The 24,047-nt window shown below is 37.5% G+C and overlaps 1 long non-coding RNA gene across 1 annotated transcript in view; it reads left to right on the top strand.

Annotated features, from left to right (window-relative positions):
* LOC136846591 (uncharacterized) overlaps window positions 1–24,047 on the top strand; it is a 96,949-nt gene that overhangs the window by 13,154 nt on the left and 59,748 nt on the right. Inside the window, exon 2 of the long non-coding RNA XR_010855456.1 lies at window positions 17,007–17,066. This is a non-coding gene — a long non-coding RNA (uncharacterized lncRNA). The remainder of the gene's footprint in view (window positions 1–17,006; window positions 17,067–24,047) is intronic.

Here is a 24,047-nt window from a genome sequence, read left to right as displayed (position 1 = left end):
TATTAGTCCGTTATTTTGAGAAATAACTCTGGCTAAACTACTCGAACAACAAAATCCAGTTAAATATTTCTCATCATTAATATCATTATTGAAATGGCGTTATTGTGAAAAATAACTCTATCCTTACTCAAAACAACAAAACCCAGTTAAATATTTCCTCTTGAGGCGATGCAGAAAACGCGACGTCATAAAGGTTCCGGCAACAACTGTAAAACCTTCGGAAAAGCTGTAAATTTCAGAATGGGTCTCTGTATCCACTTCTTGGAGGGAGGGTGGGAGGCTTCCAATATAGGTAGCCCCTTCCCCTGAAGTCCTCCAATTTTGTGTGGAGTTTACCCCCACCCCACCCCCACCCCGGCCTCACTGACCTGTTCCTAAACGACCTACACACACATTGCCCCGTAAAAAAATAAGAAAGGACGAAGAAGGAAAAAGGAAAAAAAAGAAGAAAAGGCCAACCCTTTCATAACTCAATTTACACTTTATTGGGTTGACTCTGGAGACGAACGGTTGACTGACCAATCGCCGGGGTTGGGTTACGAAAAATTTTTTTTACTGGCCAATCACAAGACGCCGTTGGCGCACGTACTGTCTCGTCCAATCAAAAAGCACTTTGGGTTTTGCCCTTGCGTCAGCTAAAAGTGATTAACGACGCGACGCCCCCCTCCACCCCCACCCACCACAGAGGCGTTTTGCTTGCAAGCGGGATTCCGAATTGCCTGTAGGTGTCACTTGGTTCGTCACTCCTCTCCGATTTCCTTATATAGACTCTCTCTCTCTCTCTCTCTCTCTCTCTCTCTCTCTCTCTCTCTCTCTCTCTCTCTCTCTGTCAAATTAAAGTCTTAATTATTAAGGATTACAATATTGGCTGTTTTATGATATCTAGTAAGATATCAAGCCAAGCGCCGGCGCACTTCAGGCCATTCAGCGGCGCTCAAGACAATGAAAAGAGAGTTGGACAGCAAAATAACGAGATCCAGAAAAAAAAGATGACGTTACAAGGACCTAACGGTGGAACTGGGAGGAAACCCTGCAGTTGCACTAGGTAATAGTTAGAGGTGTTGGACAGCAAGATGAGAAAAGAAGCAGGATTGGAGGTAGAGAAGAGGCTAAGAAGTGGGCTAAGCTAGGAGCCGAAAGGAACGTTCTAAATATCCTTAATGTCTACAGTATGCCACGTGCGTTGCGCTGAAGGCCTTACCCCGCTACGGGGCACTAACATTTCAAATATTTCGGTGGAAATTCCCCACCAGTGAGATATATTAACTTGTATTACATTTCATAAGCGATTGCAACCACGTAACATTAAGGGGGGGGGATGTGGGGTGCCGGCAAGTTGAATTATTCTGCTAAATGCTCAAAGAATTCTTCTAACATTACGCTTTCCTTTAGCCTAACATAGGCAGAGGGACCTAAAATGACTCCCGATATTCCAGTGCTGTTGCCCAAACCCCGCTCTGAAGACCTGAATAACACATCAGCATCACCCAGTCATTAGCCAGTCGCAGAAAACAAATCCGAACGCGACGTAGACTCACCAAAATACTGTACAAAATCCTGTACAATTCTTTGAAAGGTAGTTTACAAACCAACCGATCTGGGAATAACATTTGTGGAAACGAACTGGTGTTACACGAAATACTATTCCATTTTTTTATTTTTTGACAATATAGTGGCTTTTCTGACAAAATTCTGTCTTCGTCGGTTCCTTGATCATTAGATGATGAAACAAGTGGCGATAAAATAAATGTCCTTTGAGACCCGAAATAAAAAAAAAAAGCTATAGTTTCTCTTTGAAGATTAGAGGATTACGATTATATATATATATATATATATATATATATATATATATATATATATATATATATATATATATATATATATGTGTGTGTGTTATATTATGTATATATATATATATGTACGTATATATGTATGAATATATAATATTATAAATATATATATATATATATATATATAATATATATATATATATATATATATATATATATATATATATATAATATATATATATATAAAATATATATATATAATGTATATATATATATATATATATATATATATATATATATATATATATATATATATATATGTGTGTGTGTGTGTGTGTGTGTGTGTATGTATATATATATATATATATATATATATATATATATATATATATATATATATATATATATATATATATATATTATTATAAATAAATAAATATATATATATATATATATATATATATATATATATATATATATATATATATATATATATATATATATATCTACACACAAACTATCCAACTAGACCATTCTTTTATCAAGAAAGATGAACTGATGTAGACTCTACTGTACATATCTAATAAACAAAAAATACGTTCGAAATTACACGGACATAAATATTGTTAATAATTTCATATTCAGCTCAGATTATGCAGTACGCCACTGAGAATACTTCAGTGTCCACGCAGTTGACAAAGAGAATGGAAAATAAACTAAGTTCTGTTTTAGAAAACTAGAATAAAAAACTCGCAAGTGGCTCTCCGGAGTCTTGCGCCTGAGTCGCTCTCCGGGGTCCTTGCACCCAAAACGCGCTCCGGTCGGAGTCTTGTACCCGAGTCGCCCTTAGGAGTCTTGCACCCAAGTCGCTCTCCGGAGTCCTTGCACCCAAGTCGCTCTCCGGAGTCCTTGCACCCAAGTCGCTCTCCGAAGTCTTTGCACCCAAGTCGCTCTCCCCCCCCCCCTCTTTGCACCCAAGTCGCTCTCAAGGGGAGAGTCTTTGCACCCAAGTCGCTCTCAAGGGGGAGTCTTTGCACCCAAGTCGCTCCCCCCACCACAAGTCTTTGCGCCCAAGTCACTCTCCTGGAGTCTTTGCACCCAAGTCGCTTCTCCCCGAAAGTCTTTGCATCCAGTCGCTCTCCAGGGGGTCTTTTGCAACAAAGGCCCCCGCCCTAGTCTTAGAGCCCAAGTCGCCGCTAGTCTCGCACCCAGCCGTTCTACGGGTCTTGCAGGCCGTTCTCCGGAGTTTTGTATCATGATACCTTTTCGTGTTACAGACGACTGACTCCTGCTTTGGATAATACTGTAGATTTTAATTTTCCATTTTTGACGACTGAGTCTCTGCGTTCTGCTTTTGTTCCTCCTTAGAATAATCATACAGTTATAATACTCTAGTTATTAATAATTCAGTTTCCGGCCCGTTTTTATTAAAATTCTCTAAAACGTGATCCCACTGTAAATTAAATATTTACATCTGAGCCATTTATTTAGTGAATAAATTCAGGTGTTATAAACCAGTCCAGTGACAGTCTACAAGGTGAACCAAAAGTAGGTAGACAGTAGATAATAACATTTATTTTGAGATGACACATACTGTACAGTTATGTTAAATTATTTGCCATTATGGGTCATCTGACAAGAAAAAAATATAGTTTAAATAAATTTAGTTATAAGATTTAATATAACACAAACGCCATAGTTATGATAAACACCATCATTATAGTATAACCCTAACACAAACCCCACTACACCTACTTTTGGTTCACCCTATATTTGTCATTTATGGTTAAAGGTCATATGACAGTAAGTCTTATCTCCGATATAGACTAGGTATGAGATAAGCCATATCATGGATCCTGTCCTGAAAAAAATAAAATGTATGCTGTCTTCTAAGCAACTTAACGACCGGACTGCCACTTGACCAGAATAATATAAATTTATTATTTCAATGAAGCTCGTCAGTCATATGCGAGTATAGCCAGATTTCAGTGATGAGAGTGATAAATGATTTTGTAGTCCAGTCGACTTCTTCCCCATATGGCCAATGAACGTAAAAATACAAGTGATTACAAATGTTCTCAGCCTACAAGAAATTCGCTCTTCGAAAGTCCATTAATCTTTTTCTGAATTGCCGCTTATCTCTCAGTGAATAAAAAACAAATAGTAGTAAGCTCAATATGTGTTTGATAATATCGGATGCAATTCCTCACTTAATGAAAAACAATCTCGCTTACCAAAAGGAGGGATCCACTCGACAAATGTTCGTTGCTTCCAACACGTGCCGAGGTCATACGCAAATAAGTATGAATTATCATGAAAGATTCATCGTATGTAAAGCACACAGAAAGGTTGCTGGAAGTTGCTGGATTTCCTTTGATTATTGCAAAATTGCACGGTCGAAATTCGCGGTACTTGACAACGTTAGCTATAGGTAATAGGTGGAAATTAAATTTCTCTGGGCAATCCATACATTCTCACCCCATCGACCTATTCCACACCAACTTTCACCCCGTTGGGGGGGTAGGGCCGTCAGTGAACCTCACGCGTTTCACTTTGTTTCACTTTGTTTGGTTTTATGTACAGTCTTCCACAGGGATAATTCTCTCTCTGGCGGGACCATGTACGTTTTCAAAATAAGGTGCTTCTTATATTTTGCAATTGTCTTTCAGTGTTTTCTCGTCAGTATCGTAGCTCCTGCACAATAGGAAAGTCTAGTTCTATTTTTAAACCTGCTTTCTTGTATTAAATTGCATAGAAGATTATTATTCAAAGCCATGATCCGTAGTATTTTTCACCTTTGACACTCTAGGCATCACTTAAGGTTCGTAACAGCGTCCCTTATGCCCCTTGCTGCGACCCCTTTCATTCCTTTTACTGCACTTCCGTTCATATTCTCTTTCTTCTATCTTACTTTCTTCAACTATTTCCAAACCATTTTTCCATAGTGAAACTGCGAGGTTCTCCCCCCCATTACACCTTTAAAGCCTTGTTACTCTGTTTTCCTTTCAGCACTGAATGACCTCGTAGGTCCTAGCTCTGGCTTTTAGTGTAAATTCTCTGTTCCATTCCAGTCCACTACAGTTTGCATATAATTGCTTGATTCTACACTAGTGGTCCTATTGATTATTGCTATATAACCTATACTACTGATAATTTATTATACCGAAAAAATATAATCGATTGAGGTACCGCCTTCCAAATTTTTAGAGAATTTGGGATTAGGTGTAGTAAGAGTTAAGGAAGCTTTCGACAGTATATATATTGTTTCCGTACCATTAGTTTAAAATTACTATTGATTTTAGCGCTTGGCATTTTAACTACAGGGTCTAAAGAAACTTCAAAAGGACTCGTACATTCCTTTCTCCGCGAGTTCACTTAGCAGGTTATATTGTTGACCTTAATATTGATCTTTACATATAAGAATCTCACATGATGACGGATGATAAAGGTATGTGGCTTAACAAATCAGTTAGGCATTTGCTTCTAGTTCTGCTCGATAACAAAAGATTCCACGTGTAGTAATCTTGTTAAAAAGGCTTGAATGAACTCCAATTTTTAAACCAGACTAAACTTATTGAGGAGTAAGTTAATTTCGGTTCCTTATTAAAAGACGCTCTTGATTTGTTGGTTAGTATAATTTCTTACAGTTCATATTTAAATTTCTTATTTGTTGTGTACAGGACTAAACAAGTAAAAAATGCCCCAAAGTTGCTTCGGCTCAATCGGATTTTCTGTACAGCATATAATGCTGTATGAAACTCAGTCACGGCCCATGAAACCCTCAGTTGCTGCCCATGAAACTTTCAGCCACGGCCCGGTGGTGGCCTGTGTTGTTGGCACTTATAGCGGTGCCAGACCCGCGACCATGGCTAACTTTAGCCTGAAATAACATAAAAACTACTGAGGCTAGAGGGCTGCAATTTGGTATGGTATGATTGGAGGGTGGATGATCAACATACCAGTTTGCAGCCCTCTAGCCATAGCAGTTCTTAAGGTCTGAGGGCGGACAGAAAAGTGCGGACGGACAGACAAATAGCCATCTCAATAGTTTTCTCTCACAGAAAAATAAAAAAAAAAACGTAAAATCAAAGAAACCGAACAAATAACGGATAGGTGTTCCCTCCCCACAAACCTTCACGGTTCTCCCGAACGAAATTCCTGTGGAATTCCACGTTCACAAAACTGAAACGATCTTAGGCGAATTTCGTGTCAAATAACTGTGCAAGAAACGTCAAAAAACATACCTCGAGGACACGAGGAAACAAACGTTTCTGGCGCTGCGAACAACGTTCCTCCTAACTTCCAAATTCACTGACATTCCGCTTGTCGGCTCAAAGAAATCCGGCCGGGTAAAAAAAAAAAAAAATTGCTTTATAAATCTTTCATTCCGTCTGCAAGATTGCAGCTGCTGCAAGTCGCTCGTTGCTGCACGAAGCATTGTCGGGATTAGATTGTAAAGTGCTCGAGACGTCGAACGTTGTAACAGAATACAGTAGGAAATTCTGCAAAAAAAAAAAAATAAATAAAATTTAGATTAAAAGTTCTTGATCTCCTCGTCCGGTTTGAATAAAAATAGATAAATAAATAAATAAATAAAAATAATTAAAAGTTCATGATCCCCATGATCCCCTCGTCCGGTTTGAATAATTGAAGGGACCTGTCTGTAGGAGGCGAGAGAAAATGAATACTGAAGGGGGGTTGTGCCCTTTACAAGTCTTTGTCGCCCCTTTGGGGTGATCGCTCTCGAAGCTTTCGTTAAGAAAATGAAAAAAATCTGAAAATAATCATTAATGAAATATTTGTTTGTGTTTGTATTCATGGTCTTATTCTGGTTTTGTTCGTGTCTTTCAAGAGATCTCTATGATCTTGAAAAGTGGGAATGTTACTTTTCTAATAAACGTAATTTAACATTAAAATTAATTGGTATATATATATATATATATATATATATATATATATATATATATATATATATATATATATATATATATATTTTATTATATACTACATACACACACACACACACACACACACATATATATATATATATATATATATATATATATATATATATATATATATATATATATTTCTTCTTCTTCGACCTTATCAATCCCTACTGTATAGCAGGTCGGCTGCTCAGTCAGCTTTCTCCATCAATTACCATTCCTTGCATCTTCTTCCCCCTGTCCCACCTCACCCATATCCCCCCCTCACCCACATCCATCCCATCCTCTGTCCTCTTCCGCCCTCCTCCTCCTCCTCCTCCCCATCACTGGCATGTTCTTAGCTCTCTTGATTGGCTCCACCTCCTCTCTCCTTATTACATGGCCATAGTATCTCAGACGAGCTTCCCTCCCTGGCCCTCTCCTTTACATTACATGTACCACACATTCTTCTTATATCTTGACTCTCCCTCCTTTCCAGTAGTGATATTCCAGCAATCCATCTCACCATCCTCGTCTCGGGTCTTTCCAGCAGTCCCTCCTCTTTCCTCTTAAGTGCCCAAGTTTCTGCCCCATATAATTGTACGGACCTGACAACTGTCTTATGAATTTTCATTTTGAGCCTTAATGGAATTTTCTTGTCTAAAACGACTCCAGTTACTTCCCTCCATTTCCGCCATGCTTCTTTCACTTTCTGTCTCACTGCTTTCTCAGTACCTCCCTCCTCCGCTGTTATTGATCCCAAGTAGTTAAACTCCTCGTTCTGTTTTTTAGCACTGTACCATCTTCCACTTGAGTGTTTACCTCTTCATGTCCTTCTTTGCTACTAATCATTAGCTCCGTCTTTCCAACGTTCACCTTCAGTCCTTTCTTTTCTAGGGCTCCTTAAAATAATAAAACCTTTCTTGCAGTTCTTTTCCATGTCTGCTATAATGACTAAATCATCATATACATATACTGTATATATATATATATATATATATATATATATATATATATATATATATATATATATATATATATATATATATATATATATAGTATACATATGTTATATAAATAATATATATATTTTGTATATATATATACATATATTATGTATGTATATATATGTATACATATTATATATATATATATATATATATATATATATATATATATATATATATAAACACATATATCTTACATAAATTAAAGAAATTAATATTCACACAGACGGCGCCCACAGGAGAAAGCAACACGAAACGGTGATTCCGCAACATTTCCGAGTGAAGCCGCCCGATGAACAACCCTGTGGTAATTTATTCATAATTATTCATGACGTCCGAGGAATCTAAAACTAATTAACGTCCATCACTCGGATCTTATTACTAAGCACATCATTTGAACATAACATGACGTCCTTGTCACGGCTTAGCAGGCTCTGTGCTTAGCACCTTTTTTTGTCAAACGGGAAGCCTTGACCAAGCTCAGATGACTGACTTGTGAATTACATGGAGATAGAGAGAGTTCTTATTATTCCCTTCACGATCACAATTTTTTTTCCCGAATTTCTCACACTCATGTTCTGGGATGTTATGACTTGACCAATTTTATGTTTCTTCAGTTGGTAGTTATATATTTTTTATCTATCTATCTATCTGTCTATATATATATATATATATATATATATATATATATATATATATATACATATATATGTATATATATACATATATATATATGTATATATATATATACTTATATATATGTATATATATACATATATACTTATATATATGTATATATATACATATATATATATAATATATATACATATATATATATAATATATATTATATATATATATATATCATGTGTATATATATATGTACATATACTCATATACATACACACATATATATACAGTATATGTATTAATATATATTTCCTTATTATTTATTCTGGAATTCTCTACAGCTTGAAATATTTTGTTAGAGTATGTAGGCCTATTGCTGGTTTAGAATCCCCCACAACGCACATAGGACTAAACGTCAGTCTGGCGACTTGCTTCGATAAAATGGGACTAATGAATGAAACGCCATCCAATGGTGTTATATTTCCACTTAGTCTTGCAACGCGATCCAACCATTGCTAGACTCCGCAAGGGCCAACTGTCAAGGTTGCAGTGCTTGTATTGAAAGCATAAACTAAAAAAAGATTCATAATTTTTTTGTCCTTTTCATTATTTTTAGCATTTGGGTTACAGGCTAGATGATGTGACGAACGTTACAGGCACACCTGATGAAATCCGGGTGTAAGAAAGTCTGTATTTGATCCTTGTGATACATAATTATGCCTCTCAGTTCATTATTATTATTATTATTATTATTATTATGGATCCTCCCAGTTCAGTGGTTAGGACACTCGCCACCTCGAGCGAGCCAGATTCAATTTCCCGACCGAGATCAGAGGGTATAAGCACATTTTGCTGAAATTCATCGTGAATCTGGTGACTTAATTAACTGAATTATGTACCTGATAAGTGGTCGAATACGGTTAAATGTTGCTAGAGTGAGAAGGGCATCCAAGGAGACTTGGGGTACCATAACACCTTCAAAAACTAAAATCCTTTAAAAACAGATGCTAAAAGAAGATATAATAAACATTGTTATTGCATCGTAAGTTACTACACTAATCCATCTCTCTCTCTCAAACATTGTTATTGCATCGTAAGTTACTAGACCTCTCTCCCTCTCTCTCTCTCTCTCTCTCTCTCTCTCTCTCTCAATATCGGTGTTATTCATTTTAACACTACGTCAGAAATCCAACTAAAAAACCAAGTATCCATACACACATCAGCTACAAAACGTCTCGGATCCAGATCCATTTCTAAATTCAAAAGACCACTTTGGCCCCATAATCCACCCTAACATCAAATCTCGCTGAAATAATGTAGTATTTTGAGTTATCTCGTAGACAAACAGACTCGTTGAAGCTATAACTTCTATTCACTTTCGATGACACAGATAATAAAACTTAATACACCAAGTAATGAATCAAATAAATTGTATAACAGAGAGTAAATTAAATAAAATCACTCGTTCAATAGCTTATTCCGAAGTACGGAACAAGTTTTGTTTTTCGGTATATGAAATACACACGTCCGCCTCATTAATAGTACTATATTTTTCACGAACAATACGCGTATTGTAATGTAAATGAAAAGCCGGATAGTAAAATCGAGTGTCGTTCGTTTTACAATACTTACAAACGTTAAGCTCTTGGCAATGTTAATACAAGCCCTCTCTTTGTAAAATACCAATCTGCGCTTTTATTTACACAAAAGGGTCTAATCATCACTGCCTCGGGAACGTGGATGATCAGTGATTGCTGAACAATATATCAACGATGCTTTTACTTTTCATCTTTGCTATACTACGGATAACGGTGAGAGAAAATAAATTAAAAAAGAAAAAAAAAAAACGATTCTGACTTCCGGTATTGTCACAGGTCATGGCTCAGCCTAGTTGATGGAACTTCAAGAGTTGTTTGAGGAACGATATTCAGCCACGGTCTAGACCGACTTTTCAGTTTCGTGGTTTTGATGAGGGGGTTTTGCGTTTCCTCGTTCATCCTCCATCCATATTTTCACTTCCTCCCTTCATTTGTTCCTCCTCCTCTTCTATTTTACAAGGTGCGATTAGCTGGGAAATACAAGGAGCGTTACAACAACTGAAGCGTTATGACAACCGCTGCTCGATCTTGAACGCGGTGACGTCACACTCTTCCACCTACTCTTACCCACCCTCCACCACCAACGCAAGAGCCTCTCCGACACCCCTCCCGTCTTTTCCGTCAGCAAAGCACAGTATTAGAATACTACACATTACAGTATTCTGTAAACCGATGCATTGTAGCGCACCCTAATGGTGTCAAGAATATCATGGTAGGGCAATAATTAATTATTTTTTTCTACAGCAACGTAAATTTTCCTCAGGCTACATTAATACCGGGAACTGCTGGCTGATACTTATTTCGTTCAATGCCTTTGTAATTTTTTAATATACATTTATATATTGTGAGATATAATATATATATATATATATATATATATATATATATATATATATATATATATATTACATATATACACCATAATATATACCATATATTATGCATATATTAATATTTTTCATATATATATATAATATATTAATTGAATTTATATATATATATATATATATATATATATATATATATATATATATATATATATATATATATATAATATATATTCCCAAAAAAAATGCATCAAAATTTTCTCTGAGTGTTTACCAGAGAATGTGTATTAAAAGTCAGTCACCATTCTTAAGGGCTGCAATTTAGTTTAAAGGGCCGTTGCTGGCGACCCGGAGGGCGAACTTTTGTCGTTCCTCCGGTTAAAACTCAGAAGTTGGTAGAAGGAAATACGCTCTGGACTGGAGATCCCAGATAATGAACCCCGTCCTCTAAGGCTTTTACGTCTATGAAACGGCAACTTTCAGATCAGGAATTTTACTTAGGAGGAGAAGTAGTTCAGGTGTAAGAAAAAAAAAAGTAAAGTTTCGGTCACCACTTCATTCCTCTTTTTTAGTTTTCTGTTAAAGAAAACCACTGTTGCCGGCATTGTCTGTCCGTCCGCACTTTATTCTGTCTGCACTTTATTCTGTCCGCACTTTTTTTCTGTCAGCACTTTTTCTGTCCGCACTTTTTCTGTCCGCCCTCAGATCTTAAAAACTACTGAGGCTGAAGGGCTACAAATTGGTATGTTGATCATCCACCCTCCAATCATGAAACATACCAAATTGCAGTCCTCTAGCCTCAGTAGTTGTTATTTTATTTAAGGTTAAAGTTAGCCATAATCGTGCTAATGGCAACGCTATAGGATGAGCCACCACTGGGCCATGGTTAGTTCATGGGCCTGCGGCTCATACAGCATTATACCGAGACCACCGAAAGATGGATCTATTTTTGGTGCCCTTGATTATACGCTGCAGCAGCTGCACAGAAAACTCGATGCGCCGAAGAAACTTCGGCGCATTTTTACTTGTTTTTCTAAGATACTAAAAAAAAGTCTATTAAAAAGTCACTACGATCTATGTGTCTTCGTTCAATAAGAATGGTTTAAAGTGTTTATATATAATAGTTAACATATATAAGGCTACCTAATGTTGAAATGTGTATACGTGAGAAGTGAGGGTAGCAATAGACAATGCCTTCGAGTTTTTTCTTGATAAATAAGACTTCATCATTGAAACGCCAGATTACGTGAGTAAATCAATCGATTACGGGCTCTTGTTCCTAAAATATCCAACGACTTCTCGATGGGCTAGATGCAACCAAAAGGACTTTCGATCAGATGTAATTGAGGTGAATTTATTTATGAAAACCTCTTCTAGCGGTAAGGCCACATTGGTACCGAAACATGATTATTAATTAACGTTTTTCTGGCGTCCCAACGACTAAGGTCATAAGCAACGAGAAACCAGTGGCAACTTCATCCAAAGCTTAGAGAGTTACAAATCATCGTAGCGGTCCGGTGATGAAGGTAAAATAATTTATTTTTATTTTTTTATTTTTTTTGCCTTTCAAGTTGTTGTTGGGTGACACCTTGCGACAGCCAACACTTGCGAAAGCAATTTTTTCCTCCAAAGTTGAAAGCGAAAAGCATAAAAGATTTCCCCCTCTTCGGAATTCTTCGGGAGGCGGAACTCCCAAAAACAACAGATGGCGCCGTGACGGATTTTACAGGAAGGAATCTGTAACCGGGAGATGATCGGAGGGGAAGACGTCTTCTCGTGCTGAACTTTTCTTTGCCGACGTAGTTGACGATGCTAAGTGAGAGAATCTGCTGTTCTGCTTTTGTGCCTTGCTCACGTTTCTTCAAGAAGTAGAAGGTTAGTGTAGTCAGTGCACCTCACGCGGTGCACTGTACGCATGGCCTAAGGTCCTCTGCGGCGTCCCTTCGGCCCATAGCTGCAACCCCTTTCATTTCTTATACTGTACCTCCGTTCATGTTATCTTTCTTCCATTTTACTTTCCACCCTCTCCTGTCAATTGTTTCTTAGTGAAACTGCGAGGTTTTCCTCCTGTTACACCTCTTAAAACCTTCTTTACTCTCGATTTCCCTTTTAGCGATGAATGACCTCATAGGTCCCAGCGCTTGGCCTTTGGCCTAAATTCTATATTCCATTTCCGATTCCATTCAAGAAGTGGCAATTATTTTATGGTTGATTTAGTAACTGTGTGTGTTTCGGTTTTAATTTTTCAAGGGAAATTAAAGTTCTTTATAGGTAGATGAGTGAATGTTAATAAGTAATTGGGTACTGACGATATATTTAATTGATATTAGATAAATTAACTGATAGGAAGTAGTTTTTCATTGGAAAATTCAATACTTTTTTTTTTTTTTTTTTACAAAATAAAGATGGCGTTTGTAGCAGCAGTGAGCATCTTTGAAAATTTCTGTCCATCAGTTACCAAACCCAGAAACGACTCGTCAGTTCTTATGGGATTGTAAACTAACCATCCTTTCCTCCCAAACTATATATTACATAGCAAAGACCGAACTAGCTTAAGTTTTGTATTTTTATTTTGGCTCATTCTTTCTCCATTTATATACAAGAATAATGAACGGACTCGAGACCACATATGTGACTAAAAGGGGATATGTATATTTGCAAATATTTCCTGCTCAGAAGCCATCTTTCATCTTTAGATTAAAAACTAAGGAAAAACTACACTGGAACTTTCAAAGTTAGTTAGATTTTAAAAAATGGATATATCCTGATTTACTGGTTCCAGGACGCCCCTCTCTCTCTCTCTCTCTCTCTCTCTCTCTCTCTCTCTCTCTCTCTCTCTCTCTCTCTCCCACACGCAGAGGGCCGTGCCTCTAGCGGAGGAGTGAAGAAACAATCCATTGTCGCTTGATGCCCCTCTCTCTGCCTCGCCACAATCTCCGTTATTATTTTTCTCTATCCATTGTGTATTATCATGATAAATTCGCCACCCACCCACCTCCTACGCCTCATATCCCCCCCTCTCCCTCCCATGGCCACCACACCACCGCCAGGCACCCCCATCATGCCAAGACAGATGATAACAAAGTTAGAAAACTTTTCGACAAGAAATCACCGACTTTTGTCAAACTCTCGTTGACGACAAATAATTTATACTTCGAACGCTGTTGAATTATTAAGTTGTCCTTCTCCTTCCCTCGTTCCTATTCTTCCTACCCTCTCCCTTCCCCCCCTCACTATCCCAACAACCACCTCCTTCATATCCTTCCCTGACTACCTCCCAACCCCTCCTTCCCTCCTACCTCCCTCCCTCCTACTTCTTTCCTATGCCCCTAAGCTGCTGCTGCTGCTTTTCTGTTCGTCACCAAACCTCCTGCTGCCTCCTCTCTCTCTCTCTCTCTCTCTCTCTCTCTCTCTCTCTCTCTCTCCTTTGGTTTTTTTTGTGTGGCATCCTTGCCTGTAAAATAAACTTTGCTAATTGATTCTCTCTCTCTCTCTCTCTCTCTCTCTCTCTCTCTCTCTCTCTCTCTCTCTCTCTCTCCAGTCGTTATATATATATATATATATATATATATATATATATATATATATATATATATATATATATATATATATGTACATGTGTGTTTATATATATAGTATACACGTGTGTATATATTTATCTGCACATATAGATATACAGTATATTAATGATGAGATTCAGTCATGTATATAATTTTGCCTTTTCATATTTACTCATCCTTCTGATCCCTAAGTAGCGAGGGAGTCTGCAGTCCTACTGTTGGTAAGGATATCTGCCATCAGAGCTTCTATGCTGTTGCGCGTCCGAAACCCTGATGAAATTAATGGGTTAGGAACAGGTTTCTAGTCCTGTCTTTTACAAGTGAATTGTTTCTTTTGATAAACTTAATGTGATTGAAAGGTTTTGGTGCTGATGGCTACAGGTCGCGATGAGGTGCTGAGCCAAAGTAGGCGTAAGAAGTGATATACCTAATCGATTGGCTTTGTTCATAACTTCAGGTTTTGCGGCAAATTGCATAGTGATCTAAAGACCATTTCCCGGCTTCATTTGTGTGTTTTTGTAACGAGTAGCACTTGAGAATAATGCTTAATCAAACACAATAGTTTTTGTCTTTTGGTCTCGGTAAGTCTAGTTCTTGCCTCTTGGTCTCCGTAAGTCTAGTTCTTGCTTCTCGGTCTCCGAAAGTCTAGTTCTTGACTTTCGGTCGCCGTAAGTCTAGTTTTTGCCTCTCGGTCTCCGTAAGTCTAGTTCTTGCCTCTCGGTCTCCGTAAGTCTAGTTCTTGCCTCTCGGTCTCCATAAGTCTAGTTCTGCCTCTTGGCCTCCGTGAATCTAGTTCTTGCCTCTTGGTCACCGTAAGCCTAGTTCTTGCCTCTTGGTCTCCGTAAGTCTAGTTCTTGCCTCTTGGTCTCCGTAAGTCTAGTTCTTGCCTCTTGGTCGCCGTAAGTCAGGTACAGAAGCAGATTTCTGTTTCCTCATCCGACCTTTCTGTTCATGCCTTGGTTATTGGCATCTCACACTTACTTTCTCTCCTCTCGTCCATTGTTTTGCTTTAGTTACTGTTATTTCTTTTATTTATTGGCTGCTTCAGACGCACATCTCGCTCCTCTCACAAACAGCGGATTCCCCTGAATTTAAACTAGACGTCCTCGTCTTTTACTTTTGTTCATTCTCCTGCAAGTTACAACCACTCTCTCATTTCCCTTGAATACCACTCCTTCACGTAGGATTGCTTGCTGATAAATATGTTACTGCTTCATGTAAGGCTCGCCCAGGTTAGAATGAGAGGATTTCAAAGAAATTCCTGTAAGTAATCCTCACTGGCCTTGCATCTCGTTCACAGTGAAGCAACCTGTGATTTAGTGAATTTTCAGTTATGATGCTTGCTTATAGAAAGGAAGTAGTTCATGCACTAAGAAAAATGTTTTTTGTTATTTTAAAGACCAGATATATCGAACTGTACAGAATTTTCCCCATTGAGAATTAGCGTCATCAGTGTCTCTCGCGCGGTACACTGTGGGCATTACTTAAGGTTCTTCGCAGCGTCCTTTCGGCACACCCCTACAACCCCTTCCATTCCTTTTATTGTACCTCCGTCCAAATTCTTTTTCTTCCATCTTCCTTTCCACCCTCTCCCAACAATATGTTTCGAGATCATTTTCAGCGTTGAATGACCTCACACGTCCCAGCGTTTGACCGTTGGCCTAAAGTTGATAATCCATCCTGTACAGAATTCTGTTCAACAAATCAGTCGCTCAGGAACAAGGCCCAACGGACAAAAACACATTCCACATATATCCAAACGCATCGGTTGGACGAACAGCACATGAGCGCCTGTCTGGAACAAAGTAAAACACGCCCGTGTCTATATTTGCCAGGGTGGTAAAACTTGAGGTAGTTTGACAGACATCGCGGGAGTTTCAGATCTGTGTTAATACTGGAAATTCATTTTGATAAGGTCAGATAGAATGCATTTGGCACGTTGGCTTTCAGAAATGAAGAAATCGATGTTCAGGCGCTTTGACTTGAAAGTTAGAATAGAAAAGTCTGGAGGGAAATTAATATAATTGTAATGACCTATTCAATGCTTTTGTTAATCGTTATAAGGAACTGAGGTTTTCTGCGGAAGGCCATGTTAGTTTAGTTAATATATACTGTATATGTATATATATATATATATATATATATATATATATATATATATATATATATATATATATATATATATATATATATATATATATATATATATATATGTATATATATATATATAATGTATATATATATATATATATATATATATATATATATATATATATATATATATATATATATATATATATATATATATATATATGTCCTAAGGGAGAAGTTCCAGCCCTCTCTCTCTCTCTCTCTCTCTCTCTCTCTCTCTCTCTCTCTCTCTCTCTCTCTCACACACACACACACACACACACACACACACACACACACACACACACACACACACACACACACACACACACACACACACACACACACTCTGAACATTTTGTTTTAAATACCTGTCAGGTTCTCTAATGGTTTATTTCTAAGCCAAACCTCAGAGTAAACCATTCATTTTTTCGTTACTTTTTTAATTAATATCTTTTACTGACTTTTCACCCATTTCATTCAGTAGATTTTCTTAACTTGCTTGTATCTAATTTCATTTATTATTCTCTTTTCCAGGTGATTTGGAATACTAAGGACAATTAATCGGTGGATCCTCACACCAAGAGTAATTCACAGGTAAGAGTGCATTAGATTCCACGTAGAATATTGGGATCTTTCCTAGATAGTGACCCCCGAGAGTTTTAACCCGGTGTGTACCCACCTTTGCGACGTATTTAGTACAAACCCGTTGGGAATTACTGTAAAAACATAAACAAAATACTGTAATATCATAAAGATAATGACCCCCAAGAAATACTAGTCCTAGATAACGACCCCCGTAAACCCATGGGGGCCACTATCTAGGAAAGATCCGAATATTGCAGCTTGAAATAAACTTTGTTGGGGGTCACTATCTAGGAAAGATCCGAATAGTGTAGCTTGAGATAACATATAGTGGTTTTATTAATCGAGACAAACCATGTGCTTCTCAGTGTTAGTAAACTTTTCAATTTCTTTGGGTCATTGTAGTAAACAGGAGTTCAGTATGATCACCACCATTGTGTACACTGACAGAACTTTCATGAAGTTAGCATCATTAAGTGCATTCCTCTGTGACATTACCCTAGGAGTTGATATAGAACGCTTTTGTTAGAGAATTGCTAAGATAAGGATGCTCTGCTACCAATGAATAGGGCATTGTACATACTTGAAACGCTGCTACCAATGAATAGGGCTTTGTGCATATGTCAAACTCTGCTACCAATGAATAGGGCTTTGTGCATATGTCAAACTCTGCTACCAATGAATAGGGCTTTGTACATATTTTAAACGCTGCTGCAAATGAATAGGGCTTTGAATATATTTTAAACGCTGCTACCAGTAAATGGGGCTTTGTGCATATTTCAAACTCTGCTACCAATGAGTAGGGCTTTGTACATATTTCAAACGCTGCTACCAATGAATAAGGCTTTGTGCATATTTTAAACTCCGCTACCAGTGAATAGGGCTTTGTGCATATTTTAAACTCCGCTACCAATGAATAGGGCTTTGTGCATATTTTAAACGCTGCTACCAATGAATAGGGCTTTGTGCATATTTTAAACTCTGCTACCAATGAATAGGGCTTTGTACATATTTTAAACTCTGCTACCAATGAATTGGGCTTTGTACACATTCTAAACTTTGCTACTGCTCTGCACAAATTTTAAGCCCTGCTACCAACGAATAGGCCATTGTACATACTTTAAACGCTGCTGCCAATGAATTGGGCTTTGTACATATTCTAAACTTTGCTACTGCTTTGCACAAATTTTAAACTGCTACCAATAAATAGGGCTTTGTTCATATTTCAAACCCAACGAAACCATGAAATTCTCTCGAAAATCAGCTCATTTACTTCGAGAACTGAAAACTATAAATTACCGAGAATATTCCAGTTCCCGTATCCTCAGGAGGCCATCATTTCATTACAATATTGAAAGATTCCAGCGATCTGGGACACGAAATCCATAATTTCGGTTTTGAAAGGAAATGACCAGCATTAAGTATTGATGCACTATTGCCGCTGGCGGCGTTGACAACTTGAAAATTAAATTAAACCCGAAATAATGCTTAGTTATAGAAAGGACACAAATGAAATTTTCGTTTTTAGTAGTTCCGTCAGGTTTTCCTTCAGGTGCTTTATGGCTTAATGGTAATTTTTCACCTGACCGCTCCAGGTTTTCTTCCAAGCGTTGTCAGACGTGTCCTTCGGATACGTAGATTACGAAAGCCGCACACTTGAGCATAGAAGAGACTTGGCTTATCAGTTCAATGCCAGTTCTCAGTGACATGATTGTTTGCGCCGAAGAACCTCAAAGAGGTTAAGAATGATTAAGGTCAGTGATTTCAAAGTCTTGGGATTTCTTCGTTGGCATCCTTTATAAAGTCAGGTGAATTCCTCTGATGGTAAGTGATTTGTGTAACCTTACCTTATGCCTGCTATTAGACTTCTAAATGCTTTTATATGGCATTCTTAGGAAATTAATGTACGTTGTATAGAAGTGCTCGGAAAGGTTACTATTTCATATAGACGTAGAAAAATCTTTTATATATATATATATAATACATATATATATATATATATATATATATATATATATATATATATATATATATATATATATATATATTATCGACTGGCACATTTCACTAACAATCCACACTCACTCACTTTCATAGAGTGATGTACGCACAAACATGATCGTTACAAACAAAAACAACACAAATGCAAACACACTACACACACACACACACACACACACACACACACACACACACACACACACGTACGTAAAAATAACCTAAGCAAATGTCCACACACAAACGCACGTAAAAACAACCCAAGCAAATGACCACGAACAAACGCTCGAACACGTCTTAACAAACTCGTGCACATGCGCACAAACAAAACGCACGGATCTGGTTCAAATGAATGTGAAAGTCCACATCGAACATGACTTTTCACGGTGTGCGCCCAACTTCAGCTGAATTGTGGCTTTTGGCTATGATAATGAGGTATTCGGATAGAATGAAAATATGAAAATAATTAGATTTATTGATTATAGTCACTGGCGTTATAAAATGAAGATGGGTTATTAAGACAAACCATTTTTTTTTATTTCACTGGGGCATCACCGGTTGGAGAATACGTTGAATTTTATTCTTTAAAGTCATAAAATCACATAGTCACTAGAAAAGTCCAGATTTCTTCGAGAAACATTGATTTCTGGTAGGAAATATATTATCGCGTGTGACGGGTAACCAGACATCACTGAGTTAGGCTTGACGTTATTTCTTGATTGGTGCATTTATCACATTTAAAAACGCCAATAGAGTGAAACTTTATTCTTCGTTTCTAATGTTTCATTCCTCATTTATAAACGTTCTTCGTGCTTGGGTTAAAATATTCTTCACTTTATTTGTCTGTCCGTCCGCACTTTTTCTGTCCGCACTTTTCTGTCCGCCCTCGGATCTTTAAAACCACTGAGGGTAGAGAGCTGAAAACTAGTATGTTGATCATCCACCCTCCATTCATCAAACATACCAAATTGCAGCCCTCTAGCCTCAGTAGTTTTTATTTTATTTAAGGTTAAAGTTAGCCATAATCGTGCTTCTGGCAACGATATAGGATAGGCCACCACCGGGTCGTGGTTAAGGTTTCACGGGCCACGTTATACCGAGACCACCAAAAGGTAGATCTATTTTCGGTGGCCTTGATTATACGCTGTAGCAGCTGTACAGAAAACTCGGTTGCGCCGAAGAAACTCCGACTCATTTTTTTCTTGTTTATTCATTGGATTATTCCTGAATGCTTGCCTTCCCAGTTCGAAAAAGTAATAAACAAAATTTACAAGTTTCTGTACCTGTAAGTTGCTTACTGATCTCATTTTAAAAAATTCCAATTATTTTGTCAATTGATTGAATAAGGTCTTACCCAACAAAGAAGAGGTTTCAGAAACGAACCTTTTGCTTCCTAAAACTTTGACTTTGTTCTTGCACAGATATGAACCTTCGTTCTTTACATCAGGATTTAGGATGAGAACTCCAGCTAAATCCCTATATAAAGAACTTCAGGTTTGTATATGAGGAAAATACTTTACGAATTACTTTAAAAACTTGCAATTTTTGCATGTATGATACTTAAATTTTAAAAGGTAATAAAAGGTGTTGAAGATGACTGGAGAATCTTCAGCAATAGGTTGGAGAAATCTCCTTTAGGATAAACGTAATTATTATTATTATTATCATCATTATCATTATTCAGAAGGTGAACCCGATTCATATTGAACAGGCCCACAAAAGGGGCCATTGACCTGAAATTCAAGCTTCCCAAGAATATGGTGTTTGTTAAAAAGAAATAACAGTAGACAATGGGAAATACAGAAAGATGAGATTACTTATCAAAAAAAGTAAACAATAAATTAACAAATTAATAAATAAATAGAACAAATGGAAGTAAATCATTAAAATACAAGGAGAATTGTAATAGGGCAGTAATGCATTGCATCTTCGCTTGAACTTCAGAAGTTCCAGTTGAACGACATCCTCCGGGAGGCTGTTCCACAGTCCAAAGGTGTGAGGAATAAAGGACCTCTGGAACTTCGGAGAAGTTTTTAGGCATCGAGACACACAATTTCATTTTCCCAAACTGGAAATCATTTTGATTTGTGCTTGCAACTGATCTTTGTTTAAAGATGCATCCCAAACTCGCTTCCCATTTTGTTCTGGTAGAACGCTCTGCATATTTCATCCATTTCTTCTCGAGCGTGCGAATGCGTGTGTTGTCCCCCCCTTTTTTCTAAGACCTCAAGAGAAAGAAGAAATCTCCGTCGGCGGATGATATCCTGGGAATCACAACCCTCTCCCCCCCCTCCTTCCACACCAGCTTCCCCTTCCCTTCCCTCACCTCCCCTCCCCGTCGGCGTATGATATACTTGGAATCACAGCTACCTCTCCAACTCCCTTCTCTCACCTCTACCTCCCCGTCGGCGTATGACATCATTGGAGTCACAACTCCTCCTTAAATCCCCTCCCCTCCTTCCCCATCCCGTCCCGTCCTCCCCTCCCCTCCCCTCCCCGCCCCCAACAGCATACCTTCCCAGAGAGAGAGAGAGAGAGAGAGAGAGAGAGAGAGGCGTGGGGAGGAAGTTTAAATATGCATAGGGGTGAAATTCTCTTTGCACCGAAATGTGTGGTGTGTATATCTCTTGTGTTCATTCAGAATTCAAGAGGACTCGCTCCTGAAATATGTAATTCCTATTACAAATATCTCCTTTCTCTATCCGTCTCAATAGAAAAATAAGGTTGCCGCTGTTGGCGTACCGGTACTTTTATCTTCATCGATATTTTTAAGTGATATAGAATTTACTGAGTATATTCAGTTAATTGCTTCAAAAAATGAAGAAAATTATAGGTATGAAACGTATAAATCTCAAAAAGGAGTTTATCGTCAACTTTAGGATAACTATAGTAGGCCTAGGGTCTTTTTCTGGAAGAGAGCGTCTGTACTAGAACCTACTACGTAAACAGGTTATCTAGCCAAATATTTCACAGTATGGAGACTCGTGTTCGCGTTATTACACAAATCCTTATATACGTTATGGTACTATATATAGACGTTATAGACCCATAGACACGTTATATAAAGCCATATACACGACATGTAACATAGACATATACGGTACATATTCAAGCTTTGCAGTTAAATTTTTCCGTTTTGGGACATCATATTCACATTATGTTAATACACGCTCACATTTTATAGTACTATGCACATTATGTAAAGCCATAGAATCCTTTACAGAACTCCACTACGCACACCCATATATACGTCAGTTTACCTCGTATTGAAGGTATACAGCAATATACATGTCATATTATTTATATTCACACCTCATGTAACCGCATACAGTGTATTTACGTATTATATAATACTCCTTTACATAGATTCATACACACATTGTTACTCAATATACACACTTTATTAAGCATTCCACCAAACACATTTCCGCTACTTTTTTTTTTTTTTTACCGAGAAAAGAAAACTTCATGAATTGGTCCTGTAGTTCAAGGCGAAAGGGGAAAACATGCCCAGCAGAGCCATCTAGTGGCGCTCTGGCGAACGATCTCTTATCCCAGATTAACAGTCAATGGGCTTTCCTATATAGGCCTACATTTTCCTTATGTATTAACGCCCTATAGTGGGCAAGGAGGGTGATAAGGCAAGGAGAAACCAGGTTATAGTGCTGCAATTCAGGTAATGAGGAAATAAATCAAGCGAGGATTTATGAAGACTGAAATCGAAGCCTCCATTATTTCTTCGCAGCCAGCACTTGAGAACTCATTACATAGCAACTTGTGAGTTACAGTTTTCGTGTCTGAATGATATCAGTCACTGCATTAAAGCGAAACTGTAAGACAAATGAAAATTTATGGTGTTTGTTGTGTAAAAGGGAGTTGTCGTATGTCACAGCTGCTCGTAAATTACCCCTGGATAATAAACAGTGAAAACAATTATTTGCAAAATATGAAAGTAAATTAGTTCTCGACTGAGGGGTTAAAATTTCCTCAGAGTAGAAATTACAGGTAATTTTAGACATATTTATTAGTACATAAATCTTTTCACAGGCTGACAAGTAATTTGAAGAGCCCTAAAAACTGTTGAGTTTAGCTTTCTAAGTTCACCTTTGTTGAAATGCGTTCAGACCTTATGGAATTACCAAGTCTTTGCATATACCGAGAAATTACTTATTTGACGGAAATTTGTTCCTAATTTAAAAAAAAAAATTCCAGTAGTTGATGTAAAGACTGACTACATACTTTGCAGGACAATAGAAGCGCCACCATGTTGGGAGCAAGGTCTTTAGACCAAGGTCTAAACTAAGATTGGTCTAGATCTTTTAGACCATGTCCGGGAAGCTTGTCCTTTTGCGCGCGAACGGGAAAGCAGGTATGGGGCAAGAGTCCTGCAACCTTATCTTTTGTGTGAAGTGCTTGTAAGTACCATATTGAGTTACCTTTTCTAAAAGTTGTGGGCTACCTACAAGTGCATGCATTCAAACACGTGTGGAAAGAAAACTTATATGAGAGATGTAGGTTGCTCGCTTTCTGGAATGCTGTTGGAAGTACGAGATACGATACTACACCTTTACCAGTGAAATCCTGATTTATGGGGAGGGTTGGCTCTTTACTGAGTGACACCAAAGGGAAAACTGCAGTTTAATTACAAAAATGGAATTTATCTGAGCTTCCAACCGTATCAAAAGACAAACAATTTAAAGTAATCGTTGCAGATGATGTTTTCTATGACGATTCATAATGATTTTTCTAAAATTAACATAACTAAGAGAAGGCAGAAAAATTCAAAAGGAACGGAAGTTTTTTAGCTGGTTGACAAGAGACTTGGACTAGAAACCATTTACATACAGAAAGTTAACAAAATACATGAAATGCATGAAACCCTTAAGCAAATCGTGATGCTTGTCTCCTTGTTATATAATTCTCTAAATGGAGAATGGCAACTGTTCCAAATGGCTGGAAAAAAAATTTAAGAAAGAAGAGCAAAGCAACTGCTGT

The sequence above is a fragment of the Macrobrachium rosenbergii genome, chromosome 15 (genome assembly GCF_040412425.1).
Source record: "Macrobrachium rosenbergii isolate ZJJX-2024 chromosome 15, ASM4041242v1, whole genome shotgun sequence".
Lineage (NCBI taxonomy): Eukaryota > Metazoa > Arthropoda > Malacostraca > Decapoda > Palaemonidae > Macrobrachium > Macrobrachium rosenbergii.
Note: the sequence above shows the minus strand (reverse complement) of the source record. Positions and strands in the feature narration are given on the sequence as shown.